Source organism: Tursiops truncatus, chromosome 12, assembly GCF_011762595.2.
Source record: "Tursiops truncatus isolate mTurTru1 chromosome 12, mTurTru1.mat.Y, whole genome shotgun sequence".
Classification (NCBI taxonomy): domain Eukaryota; kingdom Metazoa; phylum Chordata; class Mammalia; order Artiodactyla; family Delphinidae; genus Tursiops; species Tursiops truncatus.
This window is the reverse complement of record NC_047045.1, coordinates 10,433,533-10,445,087: the sequence shown is the minus strand read 5'-3', so window position 1 is coordinate 10,445,087 and position 11,555 is coordinate 10,433,533.

Sequence of the window (11,555 nt, the reverse complement as noted above, 5' to 3'; positions counted from 1 at the left end):
ACTATACTCAACACTTGACCCAAATGCTTGCTGTAATTCAAGGGCTAATGAAATAAATTGAATAAATGCCCGAAGCACTTCCATTTTTGCAGGCTGGCTCTGTGGCTGGACATATTATTCCAAGGATGCAATCCAGATGGGAGTGCCCCTACTTTGATTAGGATCTTCAAATTCTCTGAAGAGATCTCTGTTTGATCATGTGTTAATCAAACATAGTACACATCTATTATAATGCTGGGTACTGTGGTCTGTGCCCAGTATTGAAAAAAAAAAAAAGTACTACTCACATTCCATCCTGGGTTGAATGGGTTAACATGAAATTAACTATAACTCTTAATGCAATAAACCCTGGACTTAATCGGATTACAATGTTATTGCAGCACCCAGGAAACACATAAAAAGATTAATGTTTTATGTATTTAGTTTCCTTTCTCTAATCCTTACTCTGAAGTGGGTTGTATTAATGATCTTTAAAAAGAAGTTTTGATGGATTAGACTTGCTAATATTTTGTTGAGGGCATTTGCATCTGTGTTCATGAGAAATAGCTCTGTGCCTTTCTGGCAATGTCTTTGTCTGGTCTTGGTATTAGGGCCATGCTGGCCTCACAGAATGAGTTAGGAAGTTTTCCCTCTTCTTCTGTTTTCTGGAAGATTTTGTACAAAGTTAGTATAATTTCTTTCTTAACTGTGTGTTAGAATTCATCAGTGAACACATCTGGACCTGGTGCTTTCTGTTTCACAAGCTATTAATTATTGATTTAATTTATTTAATAAATGTAGACCTATTCAATTTGTCTTTTCTTTTTTTTTGAATTTTTTAACTTTATTTTATTTATTTTTTATACAGCAGGTTCTCATTAGTCATCCATTTTATCCATATTAGTGTATACATGTCAATCCCAATCTCCCAGTTTATCCCACCACCACCCCCACCCCGCCACTTACCCCTCTTGGTGTCCATACGTTTGTTCTCTACATCTGTGTCTCTATTTCTGCCCTGCAAACCGGTTCATCTGTACCATTTTTCTAGGTTCCTCATATATGCATTAATATACAATATTTGTTTTTCTCTTTCTGGCTTACTTCACTCTGTATGACAGTCTCTAGATCCATCCACGTCTCTACAGATGACCCAATTTTGTTCCTTTTTATGGCTGAGTAATATTCCACTGTATATATGTACCACAACTATTTTATCCATTTGTCTGTCGATGGGCATTTAGGTTGTTTCCATGACCTGGCTACTGTACATAGTGCTGCAATGAACATTAGGGTGCATGTGTTTTTTGAATTATGGTTTTATCTGGGTATATACCCAGTAGTGGGATTGCTGGGTCATATGGTAGTTCTATTTTTAGTTTTTTAAGAAACCTCCATACTGTTCTCCATAGTGACTGTATCAATTTACATTCCCACCAACAGTGCAGGAGGATTCCCTTTTCTCTACACCCTCTCCAACATTTGTTGTTTGTAGATTTTCTGATGATGCCCATTCTAACTGGTGTGAGGTGATACCTCATTGTAGTTTTGATTTGCATTTCTCTAATAATTAGTGATGTTGAGCAGCTTTTCATGTGCTTCTTGGCCATCTGTATGTCTTCTTTGGAGAAACGTCTATTTAGGTCTTCTGCACATTTTTTGATTGGGTTGTTTTTTTTTTAATATTGAGCTGCATGAGCTGTTTGTATATTTTGGAAATTAATCATTTGTCTGTTGATTCGTTTGCAAGTATTTTCTCCCATTCTGAGGGTTGTCTTTTCATCTTGTTTAGAGTTTCCTTTGCTTTGCAAAAGCTTTCAAGTTTCATTAGGTCCCATTGTTTATTTATTTTATTATTATTTTTTAATAAAGTTATTTTATTTTATTTATTTTATTTTTGGCTGCGTTGGGTCTTCGTTGCTGCATGTGGGCTTTTCTCTGGTTGCAGTGAGCGGGGGCTACTCTTCGTTGTGGTGTGCAGGCTTCTCATTGTGGTGGCTTCTCTTGTTGGGAGCCCTAGCTCTAGGCATGCAGGCTTCAGTAGTTGTGGCACACAGGCTCAGTAGTTGTGGTGCACAGGCTTAGTTGTTCTGCAGCATGTGGAATCTTCCCGGACCAGGGCTCAAACCCATGTCTCCTGCATTGGGAGGCAGATTCTTAACCACTGCGCCACCAGAGAAGCCCTTATTTTTGTTTTTATTTCCATTACTCTAGGAGGTGAGTCAAAAAAGATCTTGCTGTGATTTATGTCAAAGAGTGTTCTTCCTATGTTTTCCTCTAAGAGTTTTATAGTGTCCAGACTTGCATTTAGGTCTCTAATCCATTTTGAGTGTATTTTTGTGTATGGTGTTAGGGAGTGCTCTAATTTCATTCTTTTACATGTAGCTGTCCAGTTTCCCCAGCAGCACTTACTGAAGAAGTTGTCTTTTCTCCATTGTATATCCTTGCCTCCTTTGTCATAGATTAGTTGACCATAGGTGTGTGGGTTTATCTCTGGGCGTTCTACCCTGTTCCATTGATCTATATTTCTGTTTTTGTGCCAGTACCATACTGTCTTGATTGCTGTAGCTCTGTAGTATAGTCTGAACTCAGGAAGTCTGATTCCTCCAGCTCCATTGTTTTCCCTCAAGATTGCTCTGGCTATTTGGGGTCTTTTGTGTCTCCATAGACATTTTAAGATTTTTTTGTTCTAGTTCTGTAAAAAATGCCACTGGTAATTTGATAGGGATTGCATTGAATCTGTAGATTGCTTTGGGTAGTAGAGTCATTTTCACAATACTGATTCTTCCAATCCAAGAACATGGTATATCTCTCCATCTGTTTGTGTCATCTTTGATTTCTTTCATCAATGTCTTATAGTTTTCTGCATACAGGTCTTCTGTCTCCCTAGGTAGGTTTATTCCTAGGTATTTTATTCTTTTTGTTGCCATCATGAATGGGATTGTTTCCTTAATTTCTCTTTCTGATCTTTCGTTGTTAGTGTATGGGAATGCAAGAGATTTCTGTGCATTAATTTTGCATCCTGCAACTTTGCCAAATTCATTGTTTAGCTCTAGTAGTTTTCTGGTAGCATCTTTGGGATTCTCTATTTATAGTATCATGTTATCTGCAAACAGTGACAGTTTTACTTCTTCTTTTCCAATTTGTATTCCTTTTACCTCTTTTTCCTCTCTGATTGCCGTGGCTAGGACTTCCAAAACTATGTTGAATAATAGTGGCGAGAGTGGACATCCTTGTCTTGTTCCTGATCTTAGAGGAAATGCTTACAGTTTTTCACCATTGAGAATGATGTTTGCTGTGGGTTTGTCATATATGGCCTTTATTATGTTGAGGTAAGTTCCCTTTATGCCCACTTTCTGGAGAGTTTTTATCATAAATCGGTGTTGAATTTTGTCAAAAGCTTTTTCTGCATCTATTGAGATGATCATATGGTTTTTCTTCTTCAATTTGTTAATATGGTGTATCACATTGATTGATTTGCGTATATTGAAGAATCCTTGCATCCCTGGGATAAATCCCACTTTATCATGGTGTATGATCCTTTTAATGTGTTGCTGGATTCTGTTTGCTAGTATTTTGGTGAGGATTTTTGCATCTATATTCATCAGTGATATTGGTCTGTAATTTTCTTTTTTTGTAGTATCTTTGTCTGGTTTTAGTATCAGGGTGATTGTGGCCTCATAGCATGAGTTTGGGAGTGTTCCTTCCTCTGCAGTTTTTTGGAAGAGTTTGAGAAGGATGGGTGTTAGCTCTTCTCTAAATGTTTGATAGAATTCACCTGTGAAGCCATCTGGTCCTAGACTTTAGTTTGTTGGAAGATTTTTAATCACAGTTTCAAGTTCATTACTTGTGATTGGTCTGTTCATATTTTCTGTTTCTTCCTGGTTCAGTCTTGGAAGCTTATACCTTTCTAAGAATTTGTCCATTTCTTCCAGGTTGTCCATTTTATTGGCATAGAGTTTCTTGTAGCAGTCTTAGGATGCTTTGTATTTCTGCGGTGTCCATTGTAACTTCTCCTCATTTCTCCTCTTTCATTTCTAATTTTATTGATTTGAGTCCTCTCCCTCTTTTTCTTGATGAGTCTGGCTAAAAGTTTAACAATTTTGTTTATCTTCTGAAAGAACCAGCTTTTACTTTTATTGATCTTTGCTATTTTTTTGGTTTCTATTTCATTTATTTCTGCTCTGATCTTTATGATTTCTTTCCTTCTACTAACTTTGGGTTATGTTTGTTCTTCATTCTCTAGTTCCTTTAGGTGTAAGGTTAGATTGTTTATTTGAGATTTTTCTTATTTCTTGAGGTAGGTTTGTATTGCTATAATCTTCCCTCTTAGAAGTGCTTTTGCTGTGTCCCATAGGTTTAGGATCATCGTGTTTTCGTTGTAATTTGTCTCTAGGTATTTTTTGATTTCCTCTTTGATTTCTTTGGTGATCTCTTGGTTATTCAGTAATGTATTGTTTAGCCTCCATGTGTTTGTGTCTTTTTACATTTTTTCCCTGTAATTGATTTCTAATCTCATAGTGTTGTGGTCAGAAAAGGTGCTTGTTATGATTTCAATTTTTTTTAATTTACTGAGGCTTGATTTGTGACCCAAGATGTGATCTATCCTGGAGAATGTTCCATGCGCACTTGAGAAGAAACTGTAATCTGCTGTTTTTGGATGGAATGTCCTAAAAATATCAGTTAAATCTATCTGGTCTGTTGTGTTATTTAAAGCTTCTGTTTCCTCATTAATTTTCTGTTTGGATGATCTGTCCATTGGTGTAAGTGAGGTGTTAAAGTCCCCCACTATTATTGTGTTACTGTCAGTTTCCTCTTTTATAGCTGTTAGCAGTTGCCTTATGTATTGAGTTGCTCCTCTGTTGGCTGCATATATATTTATAATTGTTATACCTTCTTCTTGGATTGATCCCTTGATCATTATGTAGTGTCCTTCTTTGTCTCTTGTAACATTCTTTATTTTAAAGTCTATTTTATCTGATATGAGTATTGCTACTCCAGCTTTCTTTTGATTTCCACTTGCATCGAATATCTATTTCCATCCCCTCACTTTCAGTCTGTATGTGTCCCTAGGTCTGAAGTGGGTCTCTTGTAGACAGCATATATATGGGTCTTGTTTTTGAATCCATTCAGCGAGCCTGTGTCTTTTGGTTGGAGCATCTACTCCATTCACGTTTAAAGTAATTATCGAGATGTATGTTCCTGTTACCATTTTCTTAATTGTTTTGGGTTTGTTTTTGTAGGTCCTTTTCTTCTCTTGTGTTTCTCACTTAGAGATGTTCCTTTAGCATTTGTTGTAGAGCTGGTTTGGTGGTGCTGAATTCTCTTAGATTTTGCTTGTCTGTAAAGCTTTTGATTTCTCCATCGAATCTGAATGAGATCCTTGCTGGGTAGAGTAATCTTGGGTGTAGGTACTTCCCTTTCATCACTTTAAACATATCATGCCACTCCCTTCTGGCTTGTAGAGTTTCTGCTGAGAAATCAGCTGTTAACCTTATGGGAGTTCCGTTGTAAGTTATTTGTCGTTTTTCCCTTGTTGCTTTCAATAATTTTTCCTTGTCTTTAATTTTTGTCAGTTTGATTACTATGTGTCTCTGTGTGTTTCTCCTTGGGTTTATCCTGCCTGGGACTCTCTGTGCATCCTGGACTTGGGTAGCTATTTCCTTTCCCCTGTTAGGGAAGTTTTCAACTATAATCTCTTCAAATATTTTTCTCGGGTCATTTCCCTCTCTCTTCTCCTTCTAGGACCCCTATAATGCAAAATGGTGTTGCGTTTAATGTTGTCCCAGAGGTCTCTTAGGCTGTCTTCGTTTCCTTTCATTCTTTTTTCTTTATTCTGTTCTGCGGCAGTGAATTCCACCATTCTGTCTTCCAGGTCACTTATCCATTTTTCTGCCTCAGTTATTCTGCTATTGATTCCTTCTAGTGTATTTTTCATTTCAGTTATTGTATTGTTCATCTCTGTTTGTTTGTTCTTTAATTCTCCTAGGTCTTTGTTAAACATTTCTTGCATCTTCTTGATCTTTGCCTCCTTTCTTTTTCCGAGGTCCTGGATCATCTTCACTCTCATTATTCTGAATTTTTTTCCTGGAAGATTGCCTAGCTCCACTTTATTTAGTTGTTTTTCTGGGGTTTTATCTTGTTCCTTCATCTGGTACAAATTCCTCTGCCTTTTCATTTTGTCTATCTTTCTGTGAATGTGGTTTTCCTTCCACAGGCTGCAGAATTGTAGTTCTTCTTGCTTCTGCTGTCTGCCCTCTGTCTATTTATTTTTATGTGAGTTTTGCCAGATTGTGTCTTTCAAGGAATTGGTCCATTTCACCTAAATTTTCAACCTTGTGGACATAGACTTATTCATAGTATTCCTTTATTGTCTTTTTAAAATCCATGGGATCTGTAGTGATGTCCCGTCTTTCATTTCTGATATTAGTAATTTGTATCTTCTCTCTTTTTTTCCCTAGTTACCTTGACTAGAGGTTTATTGATTTTATTGTTTTTTTCCCAAAGAACCAGCTTTTGGTTTCATTGATTTTCTCTATTGATTTCTTGTTTTCAATTTCATTGATTTCTGCTCTAATGTTTATTATTTCTTTTCTTTTGCTTACTGTGGATTTAAGTTGCTCCTCTTTTTCTAATTTCCTAAGGTGGAGACTTAGATGACTGATTCTAGGTCTTTCTTCTTTTCTAATATATGCATTCAAGGCTCTATATCAATAGTTCCCTCTAAGCAGTTCCCACTGTATTCCACAAATATTAGGTTGTGTTTTCATTTTCATTTAGTTCAAACTATTGTTATGAAACCAAACTTGGGCCCACTCTCCTGCCACACAGCAAAGCCAATCTGTTTACACCAGGTTATGGTGGAGCAAATTACAGTGTTTTTTTGTGGGGCACCACGTAAGGAGAACAGGCAGCTCATGCTCAAAAGACCTGAACTCCCTCATGACTTTCAGGGCAGAGTTTTTAAAGGCAATATTTGGGGTGAGGGCTGCAACTTGTGACATTTCTGGTTGGTGGTGAGGTAACAGGGTGTTTTGGGAATCTTAGTCATAACCTTGTTCCAACCAGTCCAGGATCTATATGTGTTCAGCATATCATCACCATCCTCCACCTGGGTGGGGGTCTTGGTTTCTGCATAACAACCCAAAGATACGTTTCAGACTGTTAGCATTTGTTGTAGAGCTGGTTTGGTGGTGCTGAATTCTCTTAGATTTTGCTTGTCTGTAAAGCTTTTGATTTCTCCATCGAATCTGAATGAGATCCTTGCTGGGTAGAGTAATCTTGGGTGTAGGTACTTCCCTTTCATCACTTTAAATATATCATGCCACTCCCTTCTGGCTTGTAGAGTTTCTGCTGAGAAATCAGCTGTTAACCTTATGGGAGTTCCGTTGTAAGTTATTTGTCGTTTTTCCCTTGTTGCTTTCAATAATTTTTCCTTGTCTTTAATTTTTGTCAGTTTGATTACTATGTGTCTCTGCGTGTTTCTCCTTGGGTTTATCCTGCCTGGGACTCTCTGTGCATCCTGGACTTGGGTAGCTATTTCCTTTCCCCTGTTAGGGAAGTTTTCAACTATAATCTCTTCAAATATTTTTCTCGGGTCGTTTCAGACTCCTCCATTGAGGAGGAAATTGGACTGTTTTATGGCTGAACAATTGTTCAGGCTATTTTGCTTAACTTCCGGTTCGGGTCTTGCTTAACCAAGGTCCTGGTTCCTCCTCAAGGAACATAACAATACACCTTTGAGTTCTTCTGGAGGGACTAAGGCCCCCACCCAGGTGGAGGATGGTAACTTCAGGATGAGCACTAGATTCCTGGAGCACCACCCTGATAACTTACCACCAACAAATCAGAAGAAAGTCACACACCCTGCAATCCTCACTCCAAATTTTGCCTTTAAAACCTTTCCCCAAAACCATGGGAGGAGTTTGGGTGTTTTGAGCACAAGCCACCCATTCTTCTTGCTTGGCCGTTGCAATAAAGCTTTCTTTGCTCCAAACTGACATTTTGGTTTGTTTGGCCTTTCTGTGCGTTGGGCACACAAACTTGGATTTGGCAACTTACGTAAGCCTTTAAATTTAAAATAGGCTTCTTGTAGACAATATATTGTTGGGTCTTGTTTCTTGATCCACTCTGACAATCTCTCACTTTTAAATGGTATACTTTGACCATTAACATTAAAGTGATTACGGAAATAGTTGGTTAATATCTTCCGTATTTGTTACTGTTTTCTATTTGTTGCCCTTGTTCTTTACTCCTGCTTTTGTCTTTCACTCTTTTCAACCTTTTGTGGTTTTAATTGTACAAATTGATTCTATTTCCTCTCCTATCTTAGTATAACAATTATCTTGCTTATTTTTTTAAATATTTGGTTGCACCAGGCCTTAGTTGTGGCAGGCAGGCTCCTTAGTTGTGGCACACAGGTTCCTTAGTTGTGGCACACAGGCTCCTTAGTTGTGGCATGTGAACTCTTAGTTGTGGCAGGCATGTGGGATCTAGTTCCCTGACCAGGGATCGAACCTGGGCCCCCTTCATTGGGAACCTGGAGTCTTATCCACTGCGCCACCAGGGAAGTCCCTATTTTGCTTATTTCTTAATTGGTTATTTTATTATTCAGTTTTAAGCATTCATTGTATATTTGTATACAAATCCTTTATTAGAAGTGTGTTTTGCAAATAGTTTCTTCAAGTCTGTGGCTTGTCTTTTTATTCTTTTAACAGTGTCTTTCACAAAGCAGAAGTTTTTATTTTTATTTTTATTTTTTTTTTTCTTGCCGTTCCACGCAGCTTGCAGGATCTTAGTTCCCCAGGGATCTAACCTGGGCCCCAGTGGTGAAAGCGCCAAGGCCTAACCACTGGACCGCCAGGGAATTCCTAGAAGCTTTTAATTTTGATTAATGATTGTTCTACTTTCTGAAGGATTTCTTTCCTTTACTTTATTCTGGCATATAAAGATGAACTCTACCAAACATTTAAAAAAGAAATTGTATCAAAGCTCTAACATCTCTTCCAGAAAATAGAAGAAGGGGGAATACTTCCTAACTTTTTCTGTGAGGCCAAATTACCCTTACACCAATATAGTGAACACTAAGATAAACTATGGACTTTGAATGGTAATGATGTGCAGATGTGTGTTCATCGTAATCACAAACGCAGCAGTATGGTGAGGGATATTGATGGTGAGGGAGGTCCTGTGTTGGGGGTGGATGGTAGGGGATAATGAGGAGTATATAGGAAGCCTCTGCACTTGCTGCTCAATTTTGCTGTTCACGTAAAAAAAAAAAAAAGAGAGACATTATAGAGCAGTTTTAAGTGGAGAGGTGATGAAGAAAGACACATCTAACATGCGAATTCCAGGTAATATGAATCCTTGTCTTTTTCTTGTACTTGTATTTTAAATTATTCATAAAATAGAGCAAAATGCATCCCTGCCCCATCTGTGACACTAACACTTTTGCAATAACCAACCAACTTCTCTGTTTATCATTTGTCTTTTGACTTCATATTTTAGAGATGGGGCATAGGGGAATTATTTTTCCCAATTAAAGAAGTTTTAATTCTAATTTAGTAAAAACTATTACTGTTCTTTTATAGTGATAGCTTTTGGAGCCATGATCTGGAAGTTTCTCTTTACCCTCAAATTATATAAACATTGATCTATATATTCTTCTAACACTACTTTTTTAAAAAAAATTTATTTTAAATTGGAGTAAGTTGATGTACAATGTTGTGTTAGTTTCAGGTGCACAGCAAAATGATTCAGATACATGTGTATAAATATTCTTTTTCAGATTCTTTTCCCATATAGGTTTTCGCAGAGTTCTCTGTCCTTGTTGATTATCTATTCTATATATAGCAGTGTGTATATGTTAATCCCAACTTCCTAATTTATCCCTCCCCCGCACCCCTGCACCTTTCCCCTTTGGTAACCATAAGCTTTTTTCTAAGTCTGTGAGTCTGTTTCTGTTTTGTAAATAAGTATATACATACTTATACATACTTTCTCTGGGCATATATCTGCAGAAAACCATACTTCGAAAAGATACATGCACCCCAGTGTTCACTGCAGCACTATTTACAACAGCCAAGACATGGAAGCAACCTAAATGTCCAGATGAATGGATAAAGAAGATGTGGTACATATATACAATGGAATGTTACTCAGCCATAAAAAAGAATGAAATAATGCCATTTGTAGCAACATGGATGGACCTAGAGATTATCATACAAAGTGAAGTCAGACAGAGAAAGACAAATATCACGTGATGTCACTTATTTGTGGGATCTAAAAAATTATACAAATGAACTTATTTACAAAATAGAAACAGACTCCTGCACTGCTTTTCCAAAGAGGCAGAATGTTTACACTCTTTCTGGAAAAAACCTTATGTGTATATCAGATAGGCATCCACATTTATTTTCAAAATGTCCCAGCACTGTTTTTGAAATAACAGTTTCATTATATGCCATATACACACACATACATGTTTCTGTATTTCTGTGCTTCCTATTCTGTTCCACAAGGGCAAGGACACTGACATGAACTGTATTTTCAAAGGATGACTTTGGCTACTATATGGAGAATATACTTTAAGGGGGAAAAGTTTTTTTTAATATATATATATATTTATTTATTTGGCTGCGCTGGGTCTTAGTTGCGGCACATGGGATCTTCAGTTGCAGCATGCAGGCTCCAGTTTCCTGACCAGGATTCGAACCCAGGCCCCCTGCATTGGGAGGCAGAGTCTGAACCACTGGACCACCAGGGCAGTCCCTAAGGGAGAAAAGATTTTGATCTGATGGGAAAGTTGTAACTTAAGCTTCTGTAAGGCTACAAGGAAGCTCTTACAGAGGCAAAGGATGGTGATAGCGCAGACTGGTTTCTTAGCAATGGAGGTCGTGAGAAGCAGTCCTATTTGAGGTTTATTTTGAAAGCAGAGCTGACAGGATTTGTTTATAGGTGTGAAATGTGACAGAAAGGGAGGATTCAACCCGGTGAAAGATAGTGGCCTTTACTGGAAGGGAGAAAACTAGGGAAGGGCAGGTGTTGGGAGCAGGTTAAATGAGAAATACCTGTTATAGTGCAGGTGCCAGGTAGAGAGTTGGATTTAGTAAATGTTTGACTTCCCTATGATTCTCTGTAGTTTGATACAAATAAAGCTGCAAAAGAAAAAAAGCAGTCTCCAAAGAGAATAGAATGTGTTTGTGATCGTTGAACTAGTGATTCCGCATCTGGGGTTCTTCCATTTCTAAAACGGAAATGTTCATAACATGCACAGACGCTGACCTGTGGGCTGAGAGGACACCAGTAGCTGGAAAGACGCCCGGCGCTGGAAGAGCGCTGCCTGCCCTCCGAGAGGCCTTCGGTACCTCGCGCCGCCCACATCAGGAGCGCCCTCCGCGAGTCCCGGCCGCCTGGGCCTGGGTCTGACCCGATACTGGGCTTCGGCGTTGGGCCGCCCCGCAGCGCGGCTCAAGCCCTGAACCAAAAAACCCAGGGGCCGCCCGAGGGCTTCCCGGGCTTCGACGGGCTGTGACGTCCAGCTTATACCAGGACACTGAGGGGGCCTCGCCCCAGGA